Source organism: Rhipicephalus sanguineus, chromosome 3, assembly GCF_013339695.2.
Source record: "Rhipicephalus sanguineus isolate Rsan-2018 chromosome 3, BIME_Rsan_1.4, whole genome shotgun sequence".
Classification (NCBI taxonomy): Eukaryota; Metazoa; Arthropoda; class Arachnida; order Ixodida; family Ixodidae; genus Rhipicephalus; species Rhipicephalus sanguineus.
The window spans coordinates 210,133,990-210,141,183 of NC_051178.1; the positions used below are offsets into that span (position 1 = coordinate 210,133,990).

The 7,194-nt window shown below is 42.5% G+C and overlaps 1 long non-coding RNA gene across 1 annotated transcript; it reads left to right on the forward strand.

Moving 5' to 3' along the window:
• The first annotated feature begins 526 nt into the window (after positions 1-526).
• On the forward strand, positions 527-4,426 carry LOC119385244 (uncharacterized). Its single transcript, XR_005182138.2, has 3 exons — positions 527-573; positions 1,963-2,172; positions 3,803-4,426. It is a non-coding gene; the product is annotated as an uncharacterized LOC119385244 (long non-coding RNA).
• Positions 4,427-7,194: the final 2,768 nt, after the last annotated feature.

Below are 7,194 nucleotides of genomic sequence, written 5' to 3' on the forward strand. Positions count from 1 at the left end.
TCTGCGGCTGCATGGCCACACATGACAAATACAACTCCTATTGAACCGAGCATGCTTGGTATGTCATTCTGATGTCTTATACAACCAATACAGCATGTTGCTGTAGTTTATTTACATTTACTCGTTAAATTGAGAATTCTTTGCCCACTTCAGGTGTTTTGAGCCTGCCTGTCTGTCTCTTGGTCTGTTTTATCTATTTTATCTCTGTCTGCCTGGAACCACGCATCTGTGTAACTCTAGCTGCGGTTGGGTGTTTGCTTTTGCTTTTGCATGTGCGGCAAGGTAACTTGTGGTGTCAATTATGTTCAGATTCATGGTATGTCCACCATATGTTGATGTCAGTCCAGTTTTTACCTTGTTTTGTTGTACCCGCCTGTGGCTCTTGCTGCGGCTGCATATGGAACCGAGCATGACCGGGGCTAGTCTATCTATTTATCTCTGTCTGCCTGTCTGATGTAACTCTGATAGGTTAACTTGTGGTTGCAATTATGTTCAGATTCACCACCATACAGTCCCAGGACCCGCAATATGTGACCGGGGCTACAAGGTCACAAACAGACCCACAAGTGCTCGGTATGTCATTAACCTTCTTTATTCTTTAATGGTACAGTCCATACTGTTCAGTGTCCTTGGGTCCTATTAATACTAAGGGAAAAATTGCAGTCTTGTTTATGTGTTTTCTTGCTTCATGTTTACTTGCGGCAAATGTTTCCTTTGTACTGTAGATGTACTATTCACATATGTGATAATGCATGCCCAGAAGAGTGAAAGTAATCCATGAGTATTGTTCTTTATTGTAACGTGTTGGAAACGGAAGGTGATATTCTTAGCACTAATCAGCTTAGTTTTTTAGTGGGTTGCTGGCTTCATGATGGAAAAAATTATGGCAGAACCCATCTTACAAGGACTGTCACCAGTAATACGATTTGTGTTCAGGCAGTGTAACAGCCTGCTGTATTGCTCCACCTTCATCTCTTGAGCTCGTGTATCTGGGCAGTGTCCTATTTTCTTCATATATGCTATGTATCAGCATAAATAGAAACACAAACTGCATAGCTTCTGCACAGTGTGCCTCACCTTGCTGTGGTTTTATGGTAATAGTATTAGTGTGAGCATTCATTACCCTCTCCTATTACGCAGCCACGTAGCACAAATGAAAAAAAAATTGTATGTTGCTGCTGGCATAACATACTTTCCCATTGTCGTTGTGACACAGTGGCACACTACCATGAGTCATGTTGAAGAGACAGGGCGTGCAAATATGAACACAAGAGGGAACTCAAGACACCACAAACGCCTTGACATCTTGGCTTCTCTCTTGTGTCCGTGTTCTCACGCCCTGTCTCTTAATATGAGTACCTACAAACTAGCTCAGCTTTCTGTCATTCTAACCATAAGTCAGAGGCGCAGTTTATCCCTTCGTTCTTCTTTAGGGGGGGGGGGGGGGAGCATGCTTCATCATTTGAGCAACGATGGTTGCTAGTGTGCAAGCGGTGACTTATAAAACATTTGTGCTCGTGGTGCTGCTGCAGCATCGATCAAATCGTAGATCCTCACTTACACTGTTATCACCAAGCCAATGTCGCAAAAACTGCAAAGAAGGCTGTACGTAGATTTCAGTGCATGTTAAAGAACTCCAGGTAGTCAAAATTTTTGGCTACGATAATCATGTCGTGGTTTGGAACGTAAAACCCTAACAATTCTTATTGCAAAGAAGACTCATGCTTTGCTGTTAGCGCTCCTACGAATAACTCTCAGCAATGTTCATGACCGTTTTTTTTCCATGTGTTGCCATATAATTCACTGAAAAGTTTTAAAGCTATAGGTTGACCTATAGCTACCTGGAAAAGCAAAGCACTGAACATTACATAACCCATTCGAATCATTGCGGTAGTTTTTCATCTTAGACATAGTGCTGAACTGAAAACTTTCATAACACTGATGCCATCACTTCTTTTTCAGCCTTCATGGAAAGGATACTACAAGTGTTAAATAGCATAAAGCACACCCAGCAAGCCCATTTGCAATATTTCAACGAGCTGCTAAGTAATGCCGACAGTGCAGCTCCGCACCCTCATGGCCTCCCAGACCTGCCTTTCTCGAATGTGGCGGATGTTCTCGCGTATGAGGAGAACCTCGAGACAGACAGACAGCCAAGCTGATGATCAAATGGTAATTTCTCTGTTTCATTGCCTAAGCTCAGTATAATGTTGCCTGTCTTGTAACTACAGCATGTTGGAGTGACTAGGCATTTACAAATGCATGTGAATATTACTTATGACAGTCTGATTAATGACGTACTGTTGAATTTTTACATAGCTAGCTGCGTATGACAGTTCTAAAGAATTTAAAGGAGTGGTGACACAAAAATTCGGACACAATTTGACTGTTGAATCACACTAATGGGTGCATATAGGTGCCATCTGTGCAGTATCAGCCACAAATACAGCCTAAAAGGTATTTTAATTGAGTTTTGAAGTTCGTGAAAGTGCCGGATCGGAAATAGAAGCAAAAGACGATGAGGTCACCGAGTGGATACCACGTACGTCACGAGTTCTGGCCGGGTTACCGGAGGCGTGTACGAGACAGACAACGCTGGTAGCGACACCTGATGATGCATATCCTTACCAGAGACCTACAATATAACATCGCAGCGACTTACCCGCTTACTGATTCTGTGTAAAGCATTTGCAGTGAGATAATAAGCAACTCACAGTATTCTCATTGCTTTTTTTCCGGACAAGAACTACAACGCGACGGAAAAGAAATCGAAAAAAAAGTTATTGTAGTTGGACAAAACGCCACAAGATGTCGCTACGGGCTCCGCAGTTGTACGCAGTTGCTGCTACTGCTGCAGCCGTCAACAGCTCCGGTAACCAGGTACCCGCAAACGATAGGAAGTCTACAGACGAACTAAAGCTCTCTGCTGCCGGGATCATATTGCGTAGTGGACAAATAACTGCTTCGACCCTCCGACGTGGTTACGTGGGATTGGTATGCCTTGAGAACGCGGCGTTGCCCGATATAAATACGAGTCAGTAAAGCGTGCATCACGTCATTTGCATGTTACGCATAAACACTGTTACAGAGTGCCAATGTTGTGATTTCAATGCTTCCTTCGTCACTTCTCATATCCTGCTATTTTACGAATGATCGGAGCGAAAATGTTTCAGCACGTCTAATGCTGCGGCTACTCCAAGCCTGGCGGAAAACGTCGCCTCAGTTGGACAACGACTACAAGAACAAAATCGCAGCTACCGGCGAGATTCGCAAAGTGAATCGAGCTTTTCTTACTGATTTTACACTCCTGCCAGCTCTTTCGTCCATCGCCGCACTAGATAAGCAACGTAGTTTGACAATCGAGGAAACAAGCACTCGCAACGCTCAACACCTGCTCAACACAGCAAACGAAACAGCAGCACTGACAACATAGCAGAAGCTGGCCAGTGACGTCACTGATTCTTGCGGTCTTGTTTACCAAGTAGACCATCTACGTCACGGGGCTACCGAGTGCTCTTCGAAATCGAAACTGCCTCCGGTCGTAACATACGAGCATATAATTAAACATTCGTTTCGCGCTGGGGCAAATGAGTTTCGTTGCCGCTATTATCGAGTCAGTAGCCATTGATTAAGAGCAAAAAACAGAGGTTCACAATTTTCTGTCACCACTCCTTTAAGTAAAGCTAGAAGCAAGCTTGTATTTCTTTATCACCACAAGATTACTTATGTTGCAAAACATTCAAATTAAACTGGATCCCAATGTATCTTTCTGGCTGTATATCTTCTTGTTTCTTTTTAACAGAAAAAGTACATGGCTGTACAAGAGGGAGATTCGACGAAACAGAGAAGAACACGTGTACTGCAGTCCCTCCTCAGCTGGAATTCTGCAGTGGGCTTCAGTTGGTTTGGCACAAAGGGAAAAAAAGAATCTGTGAACTGCTCCTCTGCAAGCTGATGTGCGGTGAGTCAGGTGTAGCAAGCTTGATATAACTTGTTTTTTTGTGAAATCTTATGTCAAGCAGTATACTCAATATAGCTAGGTTGTCTATTTATACTTTGGTGCAATTAGTCCTGGTATTTACTTTCAGTTTTTAAGTGTGTAGTACTTTCGGGGCCCGGGCTGCCGTATGCTGTCATCGCTTAGCATAATGCAGGCAAAACCACGTATAACATAGCCATCTGTAGCGTAATGAGCGCGTGCTCGCACCAAGGAGGTCTTCTTCTTGTTCTTCGAGCGGCTTGATGATGATATTAAGTGTGGAGCACATTTGGGGCCCGGGCTGTCATATGCTGCCATTGCTTGGCATTACGCAGGCAGAACCATGTAAAAAAAATAGAAAAAAGAGGAGGCAAGTGAGAAATAGAGAGAAAGAACAGGAAAAGGTAGAAAGAAGATTAGAAATAGAAAGAAATAGATAAAGAGAGAGGAAGGAATAAATGAAAATAAAAGAGAAGAAAAGACAGCAAGACGGAAAAGGAGGAAAAAAAAAAGAGAGGCGGAAACAAAGAAAAAACCAAAGAGAAACAAATAAGGCTGCCCAGCTCCGCACTTCCTACAGGCTTGGCACCACACATGCGAAACTGCCTTAATTTCTAGAAGAGTGCCATACTGGCCCAAGTTTTGTGTGGTGTGCAAAACTTACAGGAACGATAACTTTGCTTCTATGCATGCAGGCGTGTTGACTAATGACATCCAAAACCTGAATGCGAGCCTGAAGGATGTGGAGAAGGCTGCGATGACCTGGTTCCGTCATACTGCTGAGCGGCTTGCCGCGCAACAAAAATAGTTTCTTTCTTTGTTTGTTCAACTAATAAGATAATCCTGAAGGTCAGTTATTTGCTGCAAATTCTCTGCATTGTGTGTATTAAAATTTGTGTTTTTCTTCACCACTGTTTCATTCCTTCTTTGTTGTTTCTTGTTTATGTACGCCATATTCAGTGCCATCATTTTTCTGGTGCATTGTTTCCTGTGCTGAACTGAACTTTTTGTTTCCTAAAACTTAATTTTCTTACTTGCACGCTGCTTGTAGATTTAAGAGCAAAGAGTAATTAACTGCACCAATAGTCTAATGCTAAAATCAGGTCCACTACATAGTACATTGTTCAAAAAGTGCCCTTGCAGTAATCGCAAAAGCATCCGAACAAGCAAATACAACCCTGAATTCTGCACTAGTAGATGAGAATTAAGCAAGTTGAGTGTGCTAGTAAAGATATTGTGTTTCAGGAAATCAAAATTTCACTTAGGCTAAGGGAACAACAGAGAAAGAAAATGATTACTTTAAGCTTTGTATAACAGTTCCAGTGAGGAGAATGTTTCCTTATTATATATATATGCGTGCCCTTTATGCATGGCAAATGTGCAGTAAAATAAAGAATTCAAACTTCTATTTCCATGAACTCTATATTGTCTAAGTTACAGTGTCACATTAAACTAGTGTCATACATTTACAACAGATCCAGAAATACTACGAGTATTTTAAAAATTCATTTTTCTGTCTGAACACGCCTAACTTTAGCCATCTTCAGAAAAGTATGAGATGTGTTGCACTTGTCCTACCGTTTTTTCTGTAGTCATCTCTGTTCTAGAACTGTTACAGGATCATGGAATTCAGAGCTTTTATCATTGGCTCCTTTACCTGTGCTTGAAAGCGTCTTCAAGCTGTTCTTTAATTCAGGCTTGAATTGAAACCCATAGGGCAAGATACCTTGTTCTTCTATTTTACATTGGGAACTTCTACATGCAAAGTGCTCTGTAGGCAGATGTGTGGGGTTCTGTCCTTGCAGTAGTGTTTGCAGTGTTTTCAAGATTTGGAAAATAAGCAAAGAAGAAAGCAACAGAACCGCTCAACATATTATAGGCCTACAGTCACATGAAAAAGCAGGAGTGAATTGCATTGCTGCAAGAGTACGTGCAGGGGTTTTAAAAACATTGAAAGAAATGTAAGACTTAAAAAAAACAGTTATTTCTATTACTAGCATGTGCCCTTTAAATGCTGCATGTACTGATAATGGAATGTGCAACAGCCAAAACTAATCCCAATATAATCCCGAGATGTCCTATGGGGAGGAAGTCCTATGGATCCCGTTTTTTGTCTCATTTTGGAGGCTTCCGGGAGGTTTCCGGCAATTATTTGGGACATCCTTAGAACTTCCCACACATCCTACGCAGCGCATCCTAGGTGTATCCAAAGGACGCCACTGCGTTGTCTGGGTCGACGACTCGCTGAGAGAGCTTGCGACGAATTTCACTAACAAATGGCTGTGTAAGCCTGTGACGGCCGCTCGAATAATCAAATGGCCGTCACAGGAGGTACGGAAGGTTCACAAACCAAAACTAAATTCGAAACGCGCACCGAACCGGACTATACTTCGCGGTTCGCGGAGCGGTACATGTGCAGTAGCTCCGCCCCCGTAGCCTAAGGCAATGAAGTAGTGGACGACTGACGGTTGCGACAAGTAACTCTATGGCGACAAGTGCTTGTGTGTGCGGCATGCGCACCGCCAGGGCCAGGGATACAGTAACGTGTTTTTTTTTCTTTATTTATTTTTCTTAGGGGCGAAGCACCTTAGGGTCTAGGCTTGTCAGTTGTGTGGCGTGCTCACGGCACATACCCGATGTTTATACCCGATGAGACATCTGTGACACGTGTGTGTATGTTGCGATTACGATTACGATTGTAAAGTCATATACGATAAAAGTCATATGCAGCACTCAAAACACTCCTGAATTATCTTAATAAAAATTAAATCGAATAATAATTAAAGGCACCATGTTCCCGAAATCGACAAATCTGGCTATCACAATTCTGAAGGATGTGCACAGTGGGATGTGGAGGTGTCGTGCCTGACAGTTTGACCATTGGCTCTCCATTTCACTGACCTCAAAGCAGTAATGAAGGGAAAACGGAATCCAGAACTCAAGACGATATACGAATTATAAGAAGAGGATTAAAATAGAAGAGCATTAAAGGGGAACCCAATAAATACATTTGTATAACTTCATGTCACTCAATTTACATTCGCAGTGGCAACGCGCGGGTGACGTTGATCATACCGGTACGATACACAATGCTACTCGTCATGATTCACATTAGTGGAGATGCGGTGATTTTTTTGTGCGGCCTCTGACTTGTTTTGAAGCATTTGTGCTAATAAATGTTTTTCCGAGTTTTTTTAACAGTTCCGGGGCGTTCT